This window comes from Macaca thibetana, chromosome 16 (assembly GCF_024542745.1).
Source record: "Macaca thibetana thibetana isolate TM-01 chromosome 16, ASM2454274v1, whole genome shotgun sequence".
Lineage (NCBI taxonomy): Eukaryota > Metazoa > Chordata > Mammalia > Primates > Cercopithecidae > Macaca > Macaca thibetana.
Genome location: NC_065593.1, coordinates 68,906,178 through 68,930,230, shown reverse-complemented (window position 1 = coordinate 68,930,230; position 24,053 = coordinate 68,906,178). Strand labels below are relative to the sequence as shown.

General features: G+C 37.3%; 1 long non-coding RNA gene across 1 annotated transcript in view; it reads left to right on the top strand.

Moving 5' to 3' along the window:
- Positions 1 to 21,355, top strand: part of LOC126938332 (uncharacterized) — a 244,779-nt gene extending 223,424 nt beyond the window's left edge. The window contains exons 4-5 of the long non-coding RNA XR_007720059.1: positions 484 to 628; positions 21,182 to 21,355. This is a non-coding gene — a long non-coding RNA (uncharacterized LOC126938332). The remainder of the gene's footprint in view (positions 1 to 483; positions 629 to 21,181) is intronic.
- Positions 21,356 to 24,053: the final 2,698 nt, after the last annotated feature.

The window sequence follows — 24,053 nt, the reverse complement described above, 5'->3', positions numbered from 1 at the left end:
GTGTGTGTGCGTATGTGTGTGTGCACAAATTACAGAGAAAATGCAGTGCGGTGTTGAAGAGCCTTAGTATTCAAATCAAAATCCACTGGAGGATTGTGTAAGTCTCCACTTCACTTTGTCTTAAATTCCAAGTCCGAAGTGGATTTCCTAAAAGGGTTGTCAGTTCGCAATATTTTCTTTTCTGTGCCTTTTGAAAAATGATACGTGTGACTTTCCTGAATCTGAGTGAGCATAACAACAGATGCAAAGAGATTGAGATGGTGCTACAAAGCTGCCGGAAAGATTTTTTCTTTTCTTTAACAAAAAAGAGAAGAGGGACAAAAAAAAAAAAAAAAAAAAAAAAAAAAAAAGAAAGAAAGAAGTAATGCCCCCTTGACAGTTTACATTCCTTCTTCTTTCCTCTGTTATTTATGTTCACTGAGTTGTCCCGTCCCTGGCCTCCTCATTGATCACCTGTTCTCTTTTCCTCTCCTACTCAAGCAGAAGCTGCCAGTGCTGGTCCCACAAGTAGCAACCTGGATCCTGAAGGCATCTTTCCTGGAAGTTTTACTAAAAGATGATCCAAACACCTAACTATACTGATTTAAAACAGCACCACCAATAACAACAACAAACCTAAGGCCCAGAGGTCAGAACTATTACAAATATAATGTCATATCCATAAACTCCTAAATCTTAATGCCTCATACTGCACTTATATAATCAGTGGGGTGGGGGGAAAGGGGAAAAATGATGAAGAGAAAAAACAGTACACAGATATTCAACTCTGAGTTTTCTGGGTTAAGGATGAGAAATAAACATTAATTGAAAACTATGCGTGCATCATAAGGAAGGGTTTATAATTTTGACATATGGAGGAGGCAAAAGTAGGTAAAGAGTGAGTTGGAAAACTGAGACCAAAATGGACATTATACTAAAGTGCTATATTTCGCTGTCTGACATTTGCAGGTGCTTAGTAAATATTTATTTTTTCTGGTCAACTGCTTTCCTCATATTCTTCCTTTATAATCCAAGAGACTTTTATAATATTCTCTAGGGAAAGTGGAGCAAACTCAGACTGAGTATAGATAAGCCCACATTTATAGCCTACTTCTTAATGTTTCTACATCTCATATCCTTGGGTTTAAACATAATATATATTTTATGAAGTTGTTGAATAAAACTAATGCATGAAAAGAATTTGGCACATAAAAGGCAATGAGGAAAGATTGCTGTTTCATAGTAGGAGGAGGAAGAAGGGGAGGAACAAGAGGAATAATAGTAGTAGATGGGCTCAGATGAAAATTTTGTAGAGCAGCAGAGTGTTAACACCTACAGATTTGAGCAAAAAGAGTTACTGTGAAGTGATGGAAAGGATTCAAGAATAAGAAGTGAATTTGTACTAGATATCACCTTATTACCTTCACTGTCCGAAAACTCTATAATCCTACATATGTGAATGATATGTTGAAGTCAATCAATCAGGAAATTATTTTCATTTTCAAAATTAATCAGGGCCAGTTGTGTCACTGGTCTAGAATCTCACAGTTAAGTTTTAAAAGTAATACTTCAAAAAGTTAACTAAGCCAGGGGTGGTGGCTTATGCCTGTAATCTCGGCACTTTGGGAGGTGAGGCGGGAGCTCAGGAGTTTGAGACCACCCTGGGCAACATGGCAAAATTCCATATCTACAAAAATTACAGAAATTAGCCAGGCATAGTAATGGTGTGCACTGATAGTCCCAGCTACTTGAGAGGTATTGGTGGGAGGATGGCTTGAGCTCAGGAGGTGGAAGTTGCAGTAAGCCAGGATCAAGCCACTACACTCCAGCCCGGGTGACAGTTAGAACCTGTCTCAAAACAAAAAAAAAAAACAAAAAAAAACTAAAAATGGATCATAGACATAAATGTAAAATACACTATAAAACTCCTAGAGGTTAGCATAGGAAAAAGCCTAGATGACCTTAGATAGGTTGGTGACTTTTTAGATACAACACAAAAGACACAGCCCATGAAAGAAATAATTGATAAGCTTGACTTCATTAAAATTAAAACCTCCTCTGCAAAAGGCAATGTCAAGGGAAGGAGAAGACAAGCCACAGACTGGGAAAAAATATCTACAAAAGACACATCTGATAAAGGACTGCTATTCAAAATATACAAAGAATTCTTACCAACTCAACAATAAAAAAACAAATGACTCAATTAAAAACTGGGCCAAAGGTTTTAACAGACACGTCACCAAGAAAATGAGACACCTCTCATTTTATACAGATGGCAAAGAAAAAAAAAAGCATATGAAAAGATATTCTACATCACATGCCATCAGGAAAATGCAAATTAAAACAACAAAAAGACACCATTACACATCCATTAGATTGCCCCAAACCTACAGTACTGACAATATAAAATGCAGGCAAGGATGTGGAGCAAGAGGAACTCTTATTCATTGCTGATGGCAATGCAAAATGGCACAGGCACTTTGGAATAGAGTTTGGCAGTTTCTTAAAAAAATTAAACATACTTACCCAATAATCCAGCAATTACACCTCTTGGTATTTACCCAACAACCTTGGCATATACATTATTGTAAATGTATGTCCACAAGAAAATTTGCACGTGAATATTTACAACAACTTCATTTATAATTGCCAAAAACTTGGAAGCAACCAAGATGTCATTAATGGATAATTAAACTGTGGTACACTCAGGCAATGGTATATTATTATAATTCAATGCTATAAAGAAATGAGTTATCAATCCATGAATAAACATGGAGGAACCTTAAATGCATATTACTGTGTGGAAGAAGCCTATGTTCAGGATAATTCAGACTATATGACATTCTGAAGAAGACAAGGCTATGAAGAGAGTAAAAAGATCAGTGTTTGCCAGGGCTTAGGATGGAGGAGGTGATAAATAGGCAAAGCACAAAGGATTTTCAGGGCAGTGAAAATACTTTGCATGATACCATAAAGATGGATACTTGTCATTATACATTTATTCAAATTCATAGAATGTACAACACAAAAAAATTTCCCTAATGTAAACCATGGACTTTGGGTAATTATGATGTGTCACTGTAGGTTCACCAACTGTAACCAATGTTCCACTTTGGTGATGGATATTAATAATGGGGGAGGGTATGCATGTTTGAGGGCAGGGGAGTCTCTGTATCATCCTCTCAGTTTTGTTCTCAACCTAAAACTGCTCTAAAAATGCAGTCTTTTAAAAAAGTATTCATAATTTCATACACTTTCAGAGGTGCTTTGAAGGAGAAAGGTAGAGTGACAGATTGTTACAGTCATGACCTCTAAGAAATCCCATCTTCATGTACCCAGAACCTTTGTAATGTGACATAGTATCTGAGTTGTATTTTATCATCCCCTTCACTGGCTTTGTGACTTGCTTTACCCATTATAATGTGGCAGAAGTCTTGTGTGAATCTCAATAGATTTTGCAGGATTTTCCCTGACAGTCTTAAAACCCTGAAACCACTATAAGGTGAAATTTAATCCAAGCCTAATAGAGAATGGAAGGTTAACTATGGAAAAACCAAGGAGCCCCAGCTCATAGCCAAATTAAGTAGCAAAAACTTTGATTGATACCATCTCAGAACCTCCAGCTTGAGTGTAGTCATCAAAAGACTTAAGCCACATGAGTGATCTCAGGAAGAACCAGCAGAAGAACTTCCCACATTGCTAAGGTGGAATCACGAGAAATAAAATATTAGTATTGTTTTAAGTTACTCAGTTTTGAGGTGATCTCTTATGCAGCAAAAGGTAACTGAAACAGAAATTAATACCTGGAAGTGGGTTTCTCCCTTTAAAAAACTTAAAATGTTTGGCATTATCTTTTAGCTCAGGTGGCAAGTGGAGAGTGGAAGAGAAGCAGGAAGACTGCTACTGGGGCAAGAAAAGCACTGAGAAAATTGTTATCTTAGGCTGCAGAAAAGGCAACCTGTGTCCTACACCAGCAGAACAATTAACATAATTTTATCCTACATTAAAGCAGAAGATAGAAAATAACCTAATGAACTTGTAAATCTTACCAAGGAAAATTTCAGGCTAAGTGAAGTGTCAGTTGGTTCCTTTAACATTTAAAAAAATGCTCTAAAAAAAGAAGTTTGGTTTATATGCATAATTTAGAAGAAATATAGACACCCCAGGGTATTCTCTCCAGCCAGTAAAATACTGTCAATTAAGAAATGCCTACGAAAAGATTGGCTCAAGGGTATGTCCATAATACCACTTGTGAAAATCTCAGAAAAGTTTAAGGTGGGGGTCACTAGAACCTTTCAGGTAGAAAAAGGGGCTTCTATTTCAAGGCTATTTCCCAACAACTCCCAAATTTAAAATGGCATGCTATAGGATGAATTTGGCATGACTTTATGTAATGGAGTGGTACATAATTTCATACATAGGAAACCCACAAAGTTTAAGCATGCCGTATTGTTTTAGACTAAATGGTAGTTCAAACTGAGAAGAGGCTTCTGGGCTGTCAACTTTCTATAAAGGAAACAGGCTGAGAGGACAGAGCCAAGAATAAAGAAGAAGAATAGATTAGAGAATTGATTCCAGGGAGAATAATTCAGCTTTAATCAAAGACTATTCCCTGACTTTGGAAAAGGAGAATTGTTATCAACCATATCAACCAGTGTTTACTATGCACCTCCTAGTTCTGTTTTCAGAGTGGGATTATCTATTGCAGTTACTTGTCTCCATCTCATTGTTGTAGGTTGAGTGTGTGGGGTGTGTAATCCACATCTGGACCTTATTTAGTTGATGAGATCCCAGACTCAGAGCCTGAATCTGGTGTTGATTAAATGATATTTGAAAGGGTCTTGAGAAGCAGGAGGGAGTGCATTTTACATGTGAGAGAGTATGACTCATTGAGGCCAGAGATGGCACTGCTGTAGATAATCATCATAATGATCCTCAGTAAACCATAACTCACTGTTTTATACCTGTTCGTTAAGTGTCATTACCCCTTTTCCTATCATGAGGTAGAGTCTATTTTATAGACTCCTTGAGTCTAAACTGGTCTGGTGACTTGTTTTAATAAATAAATGTGGTAGAAGTAAAGTAATAAGAGTTCTAGAGTCCAGGATTTAGCTGATGGAACCCTGACATCACAAGGCTGTGAAGAATCCCAGTCCGTATATTAGAAGATGAGAGGTCACATAGAGAACAACCAGAGACCCACAATGGTAGCACGTACAACCAGACAGCTGATTGAGACCATCTTGCACAGTGGAGTGCCAGCATAGCTGTCAGATGACCTCAGCATCATGAGCAACCCCGAAGGATGCCAACAAAAGACCGTCTAGATTGTCAACAAATGGAATAATGAAAAATTATAAAGTGCTGTTGCTATAATCCACTAAATTTGGGAATGATTTACTATGCAGCAAAAGATTTATGAACTGGGTAGGTTACATACTATATTGGCTGCTGGAAAATTAGGTAAACTCAGTATATAGCAGATGCATAAAAAATTAGCAAGTGCACACATTTTAGTTTCAAACAATGCTTATGATATCCTTGTACCCCTTAGGTGTTATTGATAGCTAGAAACACATTTAATTTTTCAAGTCATAGTTCTTTAAATTTTGGGGGTTTGAATATTTACCTGCAGCCCCTCCTCCTCTATACCTCTATCTCTTCCATTTTTTGAAAATGTACATAGCCATGTATAGTATTCTCTGCTGAGGGAGAGAAGAAAGCAAGGCGAGATCTTAAATTTATATGATGTGTCATCGACTATTTGAAGACTTGGGAGAAATAAAATATATTTATGAAGGGATACTATTGATACAATTCTAAGCAGATATCTAATATTTAAAGAAATATGTTTCAGGGACTTCACAGATACTATATTAACTAATCAGATATAAATATACTTCTGACTATAATCAAGGTCCATAATAAAATAAAATTTATACTCTCATTTCTTTTTCTGTACTTTATTAAAATGTGATATTTGATTGAATATTCTTTAATATTCCTAATTTTAAAAATTCTATGTTCTTAAGAGTGAAACAAAATAAGGTACTATCAAGATGCTTTTCTAATAGCCTTTGCTTTCACTGTAATCTGTTTTATTAACTTCCCATTTCCATAATAAGCATTTGCTATGAAAAATATTAGCAAGTAAAAGTAAAAACAATACCATAAAGAAATACAATTTATTTGTTGAGAAAGATTAAAAGTCATGGTAAAGATTTACAGTATTCCTTGGGGTAATTGTTTTATTTAATAAGGACTCATTCTAATTAGCAAAAATCAATACTAGAAAATAAAAGATATAATTCGTAGACTGAAATTCAAACTTTAATTAATGTCTCTGTTTTTTTTTGTTTGTTTGTTTTTGAGACAGAGTCTCCCTCTGTTACCCAGGCTGGAGTGCAGTGGCGTGATCTCGGCTCACTGCAAGCTCTGCCTCCTGGGTTCAAGTGATTCTCCTGCCTCAGCCTCCAGAGTAGCTGGGACTACAGGTGCATGCCACCACGCCCAGCTAATTTTTTGTATTTTTAGTAGAGATGGTATTTCACCATGTTGGCCAGGATGGTCTCGATTTCCTGACCTTATGATCCACCTGCTTTGGCCTCCCAAAGTCCTCGGATTACAGGCATGAGCCACCACACCGGCCTGTTTGCTTTTTTTTTTTTTTTTTGGAAGGGGGGTATCTTACATGATAGGCATTGTTCTAGCTGCTTTTCTTTTCTTTTTTATTTCAATAGTTTTTGGGATACAGGTGGTGTTTGGTTATGTGGATAAGTTCTTCAGTGTAGATTTCTGAGATTTTGGTGCACCCATCACCTGAGCAGTGAACACTGTACCCAATGTGTAGTCTTTTATCCGTCACCCCCTCCCACCCTTCCCCCACGTTACTGTATCATTCTTAATGCCTTTGCATCTTCATAGGTTAGTTCCCACTTTTATAAAAATGTTCAACATCACTAATTATCAGGAAAATGCAAATCAAAACTACAATGAGATACCGCGTTCTTCTGGCAAGAATGGCCATAATCAGAAAAAATAAAAAATAATAGATGTTGGCATGGATGTGGTAAAAAGGGAAGACTTTTTTTTTTACTGCTGGTGGAACTGTAAACTAGTACAACCACTACAGAAAACAATACGAAGATTTCTTAAAGAATTAAAAGTAGATTTACCATTTGATCCAGCAATTACACTACTGGGTATCTAGCCAGAGGAAAAGAAGTCATTATATGAAAAAGACACTTGCACACATGTTTATAGCAGCACAATTCACAATTGCAAAAACATGGAACCAGCCCAAATGTCCATCAGTCAACAAGTGAATTTTAAAAATGTGATATATACATACACACCATGGAATACTACTCAGTCATAAAAAGAAACTAAATAGGTTGGGTGCAGTGGTTCACACCTGTAATCCCAGCACTTTGGGAAGCTGAGGCAGGTGGCTCACTTGAGGTCAGAGCTTAAGACCAGCCTGACTGACTTGGTGAAAACCTGTCTCTACTTAAAAATACAAAAATTAGCCAGACGTGGTCATTGTAGTGGGCGCCTGTAATCCCAGCTACTCGGGAAGCTGAGGCAGGAGAATCACTTGAACCCGGGAGGTAGAGGTTGCAGTGAGCCGAGATCTGTCTCAAAGAAAAAAAAAAAATCCCACTCCCCCAGACATCCTCCATTTAGTATGGGGATGGAGATTATTCCAGTATCTTGTGTGTAGAAAAATGCACAGGAATCCAATTCTGCCAGGCCGTTGCCAGTGAATAACAGGCAAAACTTCACATCATGTGGTCAAGAGATTGTTCCTTAAATATAGTGAGCACCAGTATTTTAAGCATGGGTTGGACAACCATTTTATAAGACTTGGGAAGAAGGCGGTGGATGATTATCCTAGTTTTTTTTCATGTTCCTTCAATCTGAAGAGTCTATATTAAAATATATTTAATTGATTGAAAGCATACATTATGGTATAAACTTCAGTTTATGCACCAAAGAATAGTGTTCAGCGCAGGTAGGTTAAAAGTATTTTTAGGGACACTGGATGAAGCTTGCAGTGATTCTACCATGAAATATATGCAAAATATGTCCCAAAGAACAAACCTTTTTTATGGTTATCCTGAAAAATGTGTAAGTGAGCCCTAGTAGGCTATTATAAAAAGCAATTAGAGAACATACTGTGTTTGGTTTTTCATTCCTGAGTTACTTCACTTAGAATAATGGTCTCCAACTCCATCTAGGTTCCTGCGAATGCCATTATTTCCTTCCTTCCTTCCTCCCTCCCTCCCTCCTTCCCTTCCTCCCTTCCTTCCTTCCTTCCTCTCTCTCTCTTTCTTTCTTTCTTTCTTTTGACAGAGTTTCACTCTTGTTGCCCAGGCTGGAGTGCAATGGCGCAATCTCGGCTCACTACAACCTCCGCCTCCCGGGTTCAAGTGATTCTCCTGCCTCAGCCTCCTGAGTAGCTGGGATTACAGGCATCCGCCACCACGCCTGGCTAATTTTTGTATTTTTAAGTAGGGACAGGGTTTCACCATGTTGGTGAATTATTGCTACGAAAGAACCACAAACAATTCTATGATAATATGAAAGAACCACAAACAGGTCTATGATAAAATAAAGAAGAAGAAAGAAGGGTTGTGGCAAACTTCGTGAAGGACTGGGCAATGGAGTTGGATGAAAAGAATAGCCAGGATTGTAACAGACAAAATGGGGCTGATGAGTACTCCATCTGTGGAGACATTTTGAGCAAAGATGCTGAGGTAGAAGAGCACAGGGTAGGTTCTGCAAAGAAGAAATGACAGTCTCGCATGACTTGTGTGTGATGTGTATGTGACTAGACAGGCTGGAAGGAACAGGAAGTTGGACTGGAGGCAGAGTGCCAGGTCTTGAGGTCTCACTAAGTAGACCGGACTTCTCAGCATGAGAAAAACACAAGAGTGTGGCCTGAGGAAGTGAGTCAGCCTTATTTCATCAATAGAGCATCAAGCAGCGAGGTCCAAAAACATAGTTAAGGATCCAGTATGTGCAATTGTCAAGTTATCTTAACGATTTTGGACCCAAGATAATTTATAATGTATTATATCTACTTGCCCTTATGCTATTTTAGAAAGCAAAATATTCTGAAATAATTATTGCTTTTTTCTCTTAAAAAAAGGTTGAACTATAATATAAATAATGCTACAAGTTCAGATAACTGTAGCACACTTTTACTCCTGTGCATATCTATTCTATCCCCCAAATTAAGAAGATATTTACATGAAGTTAAAAAAAAAAAACCTAAGAAAATACTTTATGACTTTAATGGCCAACCACTGGCTTATTTGATTTTTTTTTTAAGGGAGCTGCCTTCATTTACTTGCTGCTTAGAGCAAATCACTATTATTTCTTATTAAAATTGACCAAATATAATTTAGCATACTCCAGTTAGTCTACCTTTCTTATCATCAAATAGTATACTATTTACAGATGCTACTACTAATTGATTTTATATTTAAAAATAAACACACTAAACCAAAACACTCGATCTCATTACCTACATTAGAAAATGAAACATGAAGGTTAGATTTATCAGTAAAGGAGACACTCTCATTAGGCTGTGATATTGTGATACAACCAAACATTAGTTTGACCTTAGAAATTACCATGATTATAATAAAAGATGGCACATATTCCTTGTGTAACCAGTGGCTTATTATCTAATAAATAATTTAATCTGATGTGTATATATTCAGACACCACCATGAACAGGCCTTCCATTGTCCATTATGACACTGTGTGCTAGAATGCAATATTCCTTTAAAACCTCCAAAATAAAAGAAGCAAATACCAGCTTGAGGCCAGACAAGAAGCCTGTGAAACATCAGACAGTTTTCATCACAGCTGGCCAGGCCTGGGCAGTTTCAGACAAAGGACTTCCGCCTTTATCTGGCCCTTATTTTGATGTCTCATTCAGCTGAAGATAAAAGGAAAGATGTGCTTTGAAATTTAACCATTAGGGCGGCAAAGAAATCAACATGCAAATGTCACCCATACATGAATTTGAGATGAAGTCTACATTTGTCACTACAAACTTAGAGCTTGTTGGTATTTTTTCCTGCCAAAGCAGTAAGATTTTAAAAAGCAAACAAAAACAACTGTAAATAGATGAGTGCTGAATTTAGTTCAACTGGAATTCTTTAACTACTTAGGCATTTTGTTCACAATAAGCACAGAAAACAAACATATGCATGCTAAGATTACATGGAAAGACTATGAAAAGAGATGAAATAAAAATGAAAAGTGGAGAATGATATTATGATACATTAGGTTTAGGCAATTAACAGAAGGATAGAGAGACTCCACATTGGTGGTTTCAAATATTTTATCAATTTCTATCATGAAAATGAGCTAATTTCTTGGGAAAACTAAAGTACATTTTCAAAGAAGGTTGCAAACCTACATAAGGTGATAATGACCTGAGAGATATGGACCAGGTTATGATTTTTGCTCTACGCATATCTAAAATGAAAATTTACAAACTGTGAAATATTAGTTGGGTTCATTTAAAACATTCAGAGAATTGCAGATGCATCTTTTGTATATGGATTCTCATTCTTGTGGTTCAGAAGTAATTTTCTAAATTTGTGACTTCAAATAGTTTGTGTGAATTTTTCAGAATTTTATGTTTGTTTCTGTATTTTTAACATTAAAAATTCCAAGGAAAATAACTTGTCACTCCCCCCAGCCCTGAACATACAAATCCATAAGAGAATTACAGGGTTGATTAAGAGCCTGGAAAGGATCTGAAGACATTTGTTTTGGAATTGAAGATCTGAAACTGGGAAAGACCAAAATAGTTGTGTTAAAATAATTGGAAAGCTCTTACAAAGAAGAGGAACTTTATATGATCTGTGTAGGTATCTAAGAGAGAATGAGGAATACTATGTTAACTAAAGAGAAGAAATTTTTTAAATAACAGAGTCAAAAATTGAATTTTACACTTTATAAGTATGGCATCTAGAAGGTCACCATCATGCATTTTTTGGGGGTTATGAACTCTGGAATATAATTGGAGAATATAAAGATAAGTAAGATATAATCTCTGCCTAAAGGTTTAATATTTTTAGGAAGGCAAAGAGGATTCAAGGTATAGTATATGAAATCTACATTTAAAAAAATGAATTTAGACACAGATCTTGTTCGGTTTACACAAATTAACTCAAACATATCATGGGCCTAAATGTAAAATGCAACACTATAAAACTCCTGGAAGATAACTTAGGTGAAAACCTAGATGACTTTGGCTATGGCGATGACATTTTAGATATGACACCAAAGGCAGAATCCATGAAAGAAATAATTGATAAGAGGGACCCCATTAAAATTAAAAACTCCTCCTTTGCAAAAGATAATGTCAAGAGAATGAGAAGACAAGCCACAAACTGGGAGAAAATATTTCAAAAGACATAACTGACAAAGGACTGCTATCTAAGATAGACAAATAACTCTAAAAACCCAACAATAAGAAATAAACTGATGAAAAAATTCGTCAAAAATTTTAACAGATATTTCACCAAAGAAGCTACAGATGACAAAAAGCATACGAAAAGATGCTCTACATCATATGTCGTTAGAAAATGAAAATTAAAGCAACAATTTGATACCACTATATACCTATTAACATGATTAACACTGACAGCACTAAATACTTATGAGGATGTGGAGCACCAGGGGCTCTCATTTACTGCTGGTGGGAATGAACATTGTATAGCCATTTTGGCAAACAGTTTGACAGTTTCTTTCTTTTTTTTTTTTTTAAGACAGGGTCTCACTCTATTGCCTAGGCTGGAGTGCAGTGGCATAATTATGGCTCACTGCAGCCTCGACTTCCTCGGCTCAAGCTATCCTCCCACCTCAGCCTCCCAAGCAGTTGTAACTACAGGCATGCGTCACCACAGCAGGCTATTTTTTTTATGTTTATTTTTAGTATAGATGGCATTTCACTATGTTGCCCATGCTAGTCTTAAACTCCTGGGTTCAAATGATCCTCTTGCCTCAGCTTTCCAAAGTGCTGTGATTACAGGCATGAGCTACTGTGCCCTGCCAGTTTGGCGCTTTCTTACAAAACTAAACATACTCTTCCTATATGATCCAGCAAATGTGCTTGTTGGTATTTACTCAAAGGAGTTGAAAACTTATGGTCACACAAAAACTTGTGCATGTATGTTTATAGCAGCCTTATTCCTAATTTCCAAAACTTGTAAGCAACCAAAATATCCTTCGGTAAGTAAGTAGATAAATAAGCTGTGGATAATTAAATATTATTCAGCACTAAAAAGACATGAGTTATCAAACCATAAGGACATAGAGGAAGCTTAAATATGTATTATTACATGAAGGAAGCAAGTCTAAAAAGGTTACATACTGGATAATTCAGACTATATGACATTCTGGAAAAGAAGAAACTATGGAGACAGTGAAAAGAATAGTGGTTTCCAGAGGTTGGGGGGTGGTGAGGAACAGGTGAAGCAGGAGGATTTGGGGGGCAGTGAAAATACTTGCACAATAATATAATGGTAGATACATGTTACCATACATTTTTCCAAATCCATAGAATGTACAACACCGACAGTGAATCCTAATTTAAACAGTGGACTTTGAGTAATTATGGTATGCCAATTTAGGCTCATCACTTGTAACCAATGTACCACTCTGGTGAAGAATGTTGATAATGGGGATAATATAAGCCGTGCATGTAGGGGACAGTGGTATATGAGAAATCTCTGTACCTTCCTCCTCTCAATCTTGCTGTTAACCTAAAACTGCTCTAAAAAATAAAATCATCTAAAAAACACAGTATATTATGATTGGAAATTTAGAAGAGCTCAGAGGCGTTTGGGCATTTCCTCTTGAGATGAGTATTTGTTGGAGAGTAAGATGTCCTGGAATACTTACAGAATAGATAATACCTAAATTGAATTTTGAAGAAAAAGTAGGACATAGCCAGAGTTGAAAGAATGTTCTAAGATTGTTTTAGAAGGAACTTAGTTGTTACTTCATGTATTAAGCTAAATAATGTTTAAATCCAATCCATCTGTGAACTAAATGATTTTAAATGTCAATTCAAATTCATGATTTAAAAATTTTGACTTTATACTACATAGAAAAATGAATTCAAAATAAATTCATGACTTAAATGTAAGATTGAAAAGCCTAAAACTTGTGGAAGAAATGAAAGGGAAAAGCTTCATACATTGGATTTAGTAATGATATCTTGAATATGACAGCAAAAGCATGGACAACAGAAGGAAACAGATGAACTGGACTACATAAAAATTTTAAACTTCTGTGCATTAAAGGATACAATCAACAGAATTGAAAGGCAACACATAGAATGGGAAAACTATTGGCTAGGTGCGGTGGCTCATGCCTGTAATCCCAGCACTTTGGGAAGCCGAGGTGGGTGGATCATGAAGTCAGGAGATCGAGACCATCCTGGGTAACAAAGAGAAATCCCATCTCTACTAAAAATACAAAAAATTAGCCGGGCGTGGTGGTGGGTGTCTGTAGTCCCAGCTACTCAGGAGGCTGAAGCAGGAGAATGGCATGAACCCAGGAGGCGGAGCTTGCAGTGAGCCGAGATTGCGCTACTGCACTCTAGCCTGGGCAACAGAGTGAGACTCCATCTCAGTTAAAAAAAAAAAAAGAATGGGAAAACTATTTACAAATGATACATCTGATAAGGGATTAATATCCAGAACATACAAAGAACCCCTACAAATCAACAACAGCAAATAACTGAATTAATAAATGGACAAAGGATTTGCATAAACACTTCTCCAAAGAAGACATACGCACATGAAAAAATGATCAACATCACTAATCACTAAGGAAATGCAAATCAAAACCACAATGGGATATCATCTCACACCCATTAGGATGTCTACTATAAAATAAAACACAAAATAATGAGTGTTGGAGAGGATGCAGAAATATCAGAAATCTTATGACTGTTGGTGGGAATGTAAAATGGTGAAGCCACTATAAAAAACAGAATGGTGGTTCCTCAAATATTAATAATGAAATTACCAATATAATCTAGCAATTCCACTTCTGGGTGTATGCCCAAAAGAATTGAAAGCAAGTACTCAGTATCCAACAACAGATGGATGGATAAACAAAATGTGGTATATACATACAATGGAGTATCATTCAGCCTTCAAAAAGAAGTTAATTCTGACACAAACTATAACATGGATGAACCTTTAGGGGTCTATGCTAAGTGAAAAAAGCCAGTTGCAAAAGGACAGACTCCACTTAAATTAGGTACTTAAAATAGTCAAATTCATAGGGACAGAAAGTAGAATGGTGGTTGCCAGCAGGAGGAGGTAAGAGGGAATTGTCCTATAACAGGCACAGAGTTTCAGTTTTGCAGGATGAAAGTGTTCTGTGGATGAAGAGTGGTCGTGGTAGCCCAACAGTGTGAATGTCCTTAAGGCCAATGTGCACTTAAAAATGGTTAACATGGGCCAGGTGCCATCACTCACACCTGTAATCCCAACACTTTGGGAGGCTAAGGTGGGTGGATCATGAGGTCAAGAGATTGACACCATCCTGGCCAACATGGTGAAACCCAATCTCTGCTAAAAATACAAAAATTAGCCAGGTGTGGTGGTGCACACCTGTAGTCCCAGCTACTCGGGAGGCTGAGGCAGGAGAACCTTTTGAACTTAAGAAGTGGAGGTTGCAGGAAGCCGAGATTGTGCAACTGCACTCCAGCCTGGTGACAGAGTGAGATTCCATCTCAAAAAAAAAAAAAAAAAAAAAAAAGCCGGGCACGGTGGCTCACGCCTGTAATCCCAGCACTTTGGGAGGCCGAGGCAGGCGGATCACAGGTCAGGAGATGGAGACCACGGTGAAACCCCATCTCTACTAAAAAAAAAAAAAAAAAAAAAAAAAAATTAGCCGGGCGCGGTTGCGGGCGCCTGTAGTCCTAGCTATTCGGGAGGCTAAGCCAGGAGAATAGCGGGAACCCGGGAGGCGGAGCTTGCAGTGAGCCGAGATCGCGCCACTGCACTCCAGCCTGGGCGACAGAGCGAGACTCCGTCTCAAAAAAAAAAAAAAAAAAAAAAAAAAAAAGGGTTAACATGGTAAATTTTATGTTACATGTACTATACCTTAATTTTAAAGGTTTTGAGAAATTGTTTTTAAAATAGCATAAAGATATTTTTATTTGAAATATTTTTAGAAGTTATGTTGTTGTTTTGTTTTACTATTTCAATAGAATAGGTTAGAAAAAAGGTATTGAGAAGTCAGGTATAAGCCCTCCATCGGGTAATCTGCAGCTACAATTAACAATGAGAGGTTTTATATGCCTTTATGTGTTCTTTTCCGCTTAGTTAACTTCCCTAACTACATTGTGGACATGCAATTTATAGTAGCTATTACGTTCATATGTCCTTAAAATTATTTCAAAGTAGATTGGGAGGAAAAGGGGTCATCTTTATGTACATATTCCACCTGAGGCATCAGATTCCAACCAGATAATGTAGAGCAAGCTTGTCCAACCCATAGCCCTCAGGATGCATGGGGTCCAGGGTAGCCCAACACAAATTTGTAAACTTTCTTAAAACGTTATGAGATTTTTTTGCAATATATATATAGTGAGAGAGCTCATCAGCAGCTATTGTTAGTGTTAGTGTATTTTATGTGTGGCCCAAGACAATTCTTCTTCCCATGTGGCCCAGGGAAGCCAAAAGATTGGACACCCCTGAAGGATGTGAAACAGATTCCTACACGTTTTGAGCAGAAGCCAGCAATGGATTGCTCTCTGGGGATCAGCATCTATAACTAGCTCATGAATCTGTCTCAAGTATATGCTGTATTTTCCAGGGAACATCATCACTTCATTTCATGCTGTGAAATGAATGAGGTTTGGGTGGTCAATCAGTTACATTGAGGTAATGGCCATATTTGAAACAAATCCCAACAGATCAAAAACATATTTTCACAAATTAGATCATTTATATGCCTTGAAAGTTAATTACAAACATGCCTATGGGTGCTATAATAGCAAGTTCATCATCTAAAAAATTGTATTTCTTAAAAAATCTACTCCCATAACACATTTATGTTTTAATGCTAAAAAAAAATCTAGCCAGTAAAGATTTGAAATCACCCATTAAAACAATTGATATAAATATTCTTTCTAAATTGTAACTTGGGAAAACATCATAGTGTTTACTGTTGCAACATGCTGGCTTGGAAAGGATTTTCCTCCCCACAAAGGTTTGCCAAATAAAATACAAATATCACATGCAATATACCACAAAAAAATGTTGTTCGTCTGAAATTCAAATTTAACTGGATGTCCTGTATTTTTATTTGCTAAATATAGCACTCTCACACAATAGCCAGAAAATGAAGCCTTCACAATTGGAACATTTTACTTACCGCTCCCCAGAAAAACACAGAGGGAGAATTAGTTGTCTCTAACACTTACTACATTTGATCCTAGTTTTCAGGGACTTTGTCTTCAATAGCATCTTGAAAACTACTGAAGTTATTTAGGACCCTGAAATCTTGGATGGGGTCTGTGTTTTTCACCATTTCTCACAAGCACATACCCTAGCAGTTCCTGCAGAGCAGATGCTCAATAAATAGATGTGGATTCAATAATTATATAAAACCAAAGCGCTGGGATTATTAATGTTCATAAATTATATATACTTCAACTTTGTACCTAGTTGATTATTCTGTTCACTTAGTTACTAGTAGACTCAACCACTTAATTGTTAATGTCAGTATTATGCAATTTCAACCTAAATCTACAAAGGGCTTGGGACAATAGGATAAAAATAAGATTCTACCTCTATCAAAATACGGATGAGTTGGCTAATTGAATTTCATTTTTGTGTAATGTAAAAGTGATATCATTTCCATAAGCCAGGTGACAATGGATATGTGTCTACCTAAAACATGGGGCTTTTCATTATTCATTTTAATAAAGGCAATAAATATAATATTGCAAATACCTGTTTTCATTGACTATTATGATGATTAATAACACAAATAATTTTTATTATAAAAGATTGATGTATTTGATTGAGCACTAAGTGCCAATAACTCTGCTAATTACTTTGCACAACTTATCTTATTTGTGTATACATTTTTTCTATGTGTATATTTTTTCTATGTGTTATAAGAGTATTTTTTAAAATATAACTGTATTAGTCATTTTCATACTGCTGTGAAGAAATCTTCTAGATTGGGTGATTTATAAAGAAAAAGAGGTTTAATGCACTCACAGTTCCACGTGGCTGGAGAATCTTCACAATCATGGTGGAAGGAAAAGGAAGAGCAAAGACATGTCTTGCATTGCACAGGCAAGAGAATGTGTGCCGGGGAACTGCCCTTTAGAAAGCCATCAGATCTCATGAGACTTATCTACTATCATGAGAACAGCATGGGAAAAACTACCCCCATGATTCAATTACCTCCCACCAGGTCCCTCCCACAATACATGGGGATTATGGAAGCTACAATTCAAGATGAGATTTGGGTGGGGACACAGCGAAACCATATCAGTGACACAGCTTTAATCCATGCTAGTTTGAAAAACTGAATAAATACATGTGTTTCTTTTCAATGAGTAAAGTAGAAACTCTAAACTTCTTAGTAGTCTGATAGAACACCCTGGGACTACATCATAGCTTTAGATGAAAACAATACTTAATAAGGTCAAAACTCCTTTTTGGGAAATGAATAATTTGCATAAATTTGAATGCTTTGGGATTTGCTAGAAAAATCTAGTATGTCTGACAAAGACAGTAATAAAAAACTACTAGATAGGTTTCAGTTTTCCTGCAATGAAAGCCTTATTATAGTAATCTTGATATACATGAAACTTCAAGCCTAGGACAAGAAGAAAATTAGTTTAGAGAATAATATCTCTCTTGAAGTTAGTGATGTAAGGAATAAATCTTTAGTTATCTTTTGAGAAGTGCAGTTTTTATTGCTTATTTGCTAGTCACATATTCAACAATGTACTAGTGAAATACTGAATGTAATAGCCAAGGAGAATTTTTAGTCAATGGCTAACTGATTATAATCAGATGAAATTACACTGTTAATTTTCAAGTCATCTAAGTGGGAAATGGACAGAGGGAACAGTAGACAAATGATATCAAGCATTGAGATATCCTGGACAAATAATAATTGTATTTTGGTGCATAATGTAAAGTCTAGTTTGCCAACTTAAATAGTGAAAAATATCTCATTGAATAAGTATGATGTCTTAGGACTTATACAATTTATTTCAATGGAAGCCATTCTCAAGGCCTTGGGAGACCACCCCTCACACCAGTGTGCCCTGGACATGGGATGTGAAGTTAAAGAAGATTATTTTGGAGCTTTAAGATTTAATGACTGCCTGGCTGGATTTTGAACTTGGCTGGGGCCTGTAGCTTCTTTCTTTTGGCCAATTTCTCCTTTTGGGAATGAAAATAATTACCCAATACTTAACTCCTTGCATCCTTGGACATAACTAACTTGTTTTATATTTTACAGGCTTGTAGGTAGAAGGGACTTGCCTTATCTCAGATGACACTTTGGACTCTGGACTTTTGAGTTAATGCTAGGAGGAGTTAAAACTTTGGGGGACTATTGGGAAGGCATGATTGTATTTTGAAATGTGAGAAAGACATGAGATTTGGGAGGGGTGGGGGTGGAATAATAGAGTTTGGGTATTTTTCACCTCCCAAATCTCATGTTGAATGGTAATCCCCATGTTGGAGGAGAGGCCTTGTGGGAGGTGGTTAGGATCATAGGGCTGGATTCTCATAAACAGTTTAGCAGCATCCCTTTGGTGCTGTTCTCATGATAGTGAGTGAGTTCTCAGGAGATCTTGTTGTTTAAACGTGTGTGGCACCTCCCCTCTCTCTCTTGCTCTTGCTCTTGCTCCTGCCATGTGAGATCCTTACTCCTCCTTTGCCTTTCACCATGATTTGAATTTTCCTGAGGCCTCCCCAGAAGCAGAAGCCACGATGCTTCCTGTAGAGCCTGAAGAGCCATGATTCAACTGAACCTCTTTTCTTTATAAATTATACAGTCTCAGGTATTTCTTTATAGGAATGCAAGAACAGACTAATACAACTGCTGATTAGACTTCAGGTGAGCAAGCAGTCAACTTCTGTGTATGAAGCTGAGCAACTAGCATTCATTGTACTACCCCAACCCCCCCTTCTGTCCAAACACTCCCTGCACATCTCACCACTCTTGAATTCCTAGGTGAGCAAGCAGTCACCAACTGAGAATGAATGCTAGGGCAACGTAGCAATCCATTTAATTCACAATTTTACCCTTACATCTAATCAAAATCCTTTTAATTCTGTCTCTTTGATATGTACTAAATCTGCATTTTTTTTTTTTCTTTACTAGTGCACTAGTAGCACTGTAGTTTAAGCCACCATGATTTAAACACAGATAGAGATGGGGCTCTCTTATGAATCTCCTTGTTTTCCATTTTTGTTGTCTTTGGCCCATTCTAAATAATGCATCCACAGTAACCTTTAAAACTGAGACTCAGACCATTTCATTTTTCTGTTTGAAGATGTTCAAAGGTTTTATTGTACTAAAAAAAAAAAAGGTCTTACATTGGCCTAAAAAGTTTGAATGGCCTGTCTCCAGCTTGCCTTTCTAATCTGTACCACTCCATTTCCTCACTCCTCCCCCAGTAATCTCTGTCTCTGTTCTCACTGCTTTCTTGCCCAAACAGATCAAATATTTTCATTCTAAGTGAATCCTCGCTTGTTGCTTCATTTCTTTGAACTCTGAATGCTAAAGTCCAAGATCTTATAGGTAGCTCGTTTTTACCCTCCTTTGAAAAGTTGTCTCTTATTTTATCTTTAGCTGGCCTTACTCATTTGGTCTCTATTGAATTATTTTATTTGTGTCATTTATAGTTTTACACAATCTGTGGTTGTCTTATTTGTTGCTGACTTGATGTTTGGTTTCCTCACATAAAATATAAATTTCACAAAGGAAGAGGCATTGTCTACTCTATTTGTTGACATTTTCCCAGCAGTCGGCAGAGTCTGCACATAAACAGATGACCGATGCTGTATTAGTCAGGGTTCTCCAGAGGGACAGAACTCTTAGGCAATTCAGAGATCTTCCCAGCAGCCCCACTCATCACAGGCCTGGAGGCCTAGGAGGGAAGAATGGTTTCTTGGGCCAGGCCCAGGGCCCACTGCTCTGCACAGCCCCAGGACACTGCTCCTTGCATCCCAGCTGCTCCAGCTCCAGCTCCAGCCCTGGCTCAAAGGGCCCAAAGTACAGCTCAGGTCACTGCATATATATTATCTCCTGAATACATGTTTATTAGGGATAATTGGCTCACCACACAATTACAAGGCAAAGTCCCATGATAGACCATCTGCAAGCTGGGGAAGAAAGCTGGTAGTGGCACAGTCTGAGTCTGAAAGCCTCAAGTCAAGAAAGCTGACAGTGCAGCCTTCAGCCTGTGACTGAAGGGTCGAGAGCCCCCAGCAAGCCACTGATGCAAGTCCCAGAGTCCAAAGGTCAAAGGACCTGGATTCTGGTGTCCAAGGGCAGGAGGAATGGACGGAAGCACCCAGCATGGGAGAAAGAAGGAAGTCAGAAGACTCAGCAAGCAAAGCTATCCCACCTTCTTCTGCCTACTTTGTTCTAGCTGTGCTGGCAGCCAATTGGATGGTGGCCACCCACATTGAGGGTGGATCTTCCTCTCCCAGTCCACTAACTCACATATCAATGGCAACACCCTCACGGACACATTCAGAAGTAATACTTTACCAGCTATCTAGACATTCTTCAATCCAATCAAGATAAAACCTAATATTAATCATCACAAATACATATTTTTTAAAGAATTGTTGAATGACTATTATTCTTACTTGATTTTTCCTGTATCAATAAGAAATCAGTTCAATTCTGATTACTGATAAGCAGATAAAAGTTATATTTTATTGAATCTCCTTGATTAAGACTTCAGAATCCTACCTCTCAGAATTATTTGAAACTATAAAGATTACCTTGTCTAAACACATTGAGATCTCTCTTATAATTCCTTTTTTAAAGAGTACATGCTTAGTCTCATGAAGCATAGCATGCCAATCTATTGTGTAATAAACACTCAATAATTATAGAATTAACACCAATGACACTTCCTTTTATCATCATTTAGGCACAGTGTTTGGACCAGCCCAGGAGCCCTCACTCACAAGCACTTCTATCGGACTTAGCTGATCCCTCAGAAGACCCTGGACACCACAAAGGGTCATCAGCACAATCTTGATGGATGTCTAAGAAGTAAAGGTTGATTTTTGCCTAATGACAATAAAGTCATGCCTAAGTGAAATATCTGTACATTAAATATATATTAAATATGTATTAAATACATAATATATTAAATATTAAATTAAATATTAAAATTCATGTATATTCTGAGCTTTACTGTGTTTTTCATGAAGACACTGTTAAAGACTAGAGCCTGATATGTTAAAAAAAAAATGAGTGCGTAATCTTATTATAAGAATCATAATATGGTCCCTTTCCTTCACCCTGCTATATATAACAATCTGTTATACAATCTCCAATATTCTCCTAATAAAGCCTCTTCAAATCATCACTTTGAGAAACATTACCCTCACTTAGCAATTTTTCTTTTTTTTCTTTGAGATGCAGTCTGTCGCCCAGGCTGGAATGCAGTGGTGCGATCACAGCTCACTGCAATCTCCGCCTCCCAGGTTCAAGCGATTCTCCTGTCTCAGCCTCACGAGTAGCTGGGACTACAAGTGCATGCCACCAAGCCCGGCTAATTTTTGTATTTTTAAGAGACAGGGTTTCACCATATTGGTCAGACTGGTCTTGAACTCCTGACCTCAGGTGATCCGCCTGCCTCGGCCTCCCAAAACGCTGGGATTACAGGCATGAGCCACCATGCCCGGCCCTAACTTAGCAATGTTTGAAGAAATCTCAGCAGCCTTAATTCAACTCTATGTAAATTTTTTTGTACGTGTGAAAAAGCTACCAAATGATTCTTTTGGAGATGAGGAATTGACAACGAGCTTAGAAAAAAGTCAGTTTTTGTTGTTGTTGTTTTTAATCAGGAGACTTCCTAAATTGAGATGCTGACATTCATGGCCACTTATTGTCTGGTTCTATTTCGAATCCAATGTCCAGATTCTACCCATTAAAGAAGGCAATAACTGGATATAACTTCATTAATATCAAGTTCCAGCATCTGCGGGCTCTGGTTATATGGGAAAAGACTGTCTACCATTTTGCTATGAATTCTAATAACCTATACCCAATATATAGTCATGGGGTAACCCCATTATAAAGCTTCTAGCTACAAAACCAAGAGAAAGCTTGTCAAAATAAATCTTAACTTCTCACCACGGTAGAAGACCTACTACGGGGTATTAACAGTCAGAACTGCCAATCACTGCCTGGTCTAAATGTTTGTATTAAAAATTCCAACTCTGGTGGCATGAACTTTGGATAAAATCATCATAAGCTGTGTGAGTCCAAAAAATATAAACCCAGAATGAAATATATTTGGGGCTAGAATGACGTTACTAATGTCTGAGATGGGTCTCCCCCTCCCCCTTTGAAATGTGATGCTTTTATTAGATTATTTCTACTGCCAAAAGACACAGCTACTGTCTGGCTACATTTTCTGGTTTTCTCTTGAATTAAAACAAATAAATAAAAGAAAAATGTCTACATCTTTTAAACAAAGCAAATGGGAATATTTTTATTATTTTTTTCTTCCTGCCAACTGAACAAGTTCTATACATTTAGATAGGCCTCTGGGTCACATAATATGATATGTACTTGTATGTGCACACAGAATGTATAAGATAAAATGGGCTTTTTAAAATAAGCAAGTATTGCCTAAGGATATATAGACGAATGGAAAACAGCACTTCGCTATATTACAAGGGTTAGCATCGTGCTGGAATTGACTGGGAGCCGCATAATTTTCAACTCTGCTATCTACAGGCTCCTGTTCCACCTCTGTGAGTTTTTGCTTCATCATTAACTTTCTGATCCTTGATAAGACAAAACTTATGTTATTGTTTCTCAGAATGCAATCAGAATTTAGATAACATTGCTCATTCTCCTCATTTTACAGATAAGGAAAGTGAAGCTTCCAGAAATTAAATCATCATCACATACAAAAAGTCATATAACTAATTACAACTAATTAGTGGCCAACCACATGCTGGGAACCTCCATATTTACATATTCAGCAGTATGTGCCAGAGGCATCCTCAGCACTTTACTGACCTAACTGCAGGGTCCTTGGAGGTCATCCTTGTTTTCCATTTAAATAAAACTAGGGGGAAAGACATTTTCCATGCAGGGGCAAATCTCCTCTCAATAATTAAGATTCTTAGGGAAAGCAGAGGAGTGGGGAACGGGTGGTCCTTACATTTTTGCCTATTGCCTGTGAGTTTGCCTTTGCTAATTTCCTGAAATTTATTGAAATTTGCCTTTTATATCAGTCCCATTCTCTTTACTCTGCATCAGTTCCTACATACTGTTTATGTAGGAGCATTATTTTTGATGTATCTTTTTTTAGATTTGTATAAAAATGACGCATTTGGGGTTTGCCATGTGCCAAGTACTCTAATAGGCACTTAATGTAAGTTTTGTCTTTCAAATCTGTCTTTGTAGATGCGGTGACTCACACCTGTAATCTTAGCACTTTGGGAGGCCGAGGCAGGAAGATTGCTTCAGCCTAGGAGTTCAAGACTAGCCTGGGTGACATGGTGGGACCCCATCTCTACATACAATAGAAAAATTAGCCAGACATGGTGGCACACACCTGTAACCTCAGCTACTCCTGGGCTGGGAGGATCGCTTGAGTCTGGGAGTTCGAGATTACAGTGAGCTATGATATCAACACTGCACTCCTTTCTGGGCAATAGAATAAGACACTGTCTCTAAAAAAATAAAATATGTCTATGTGATTAGGTGACTGCTCTGACAACAGAGCTGAAAAATAAACCTGTGCCTAATCAATTCCAAAATCTGTTCTCTTTCCA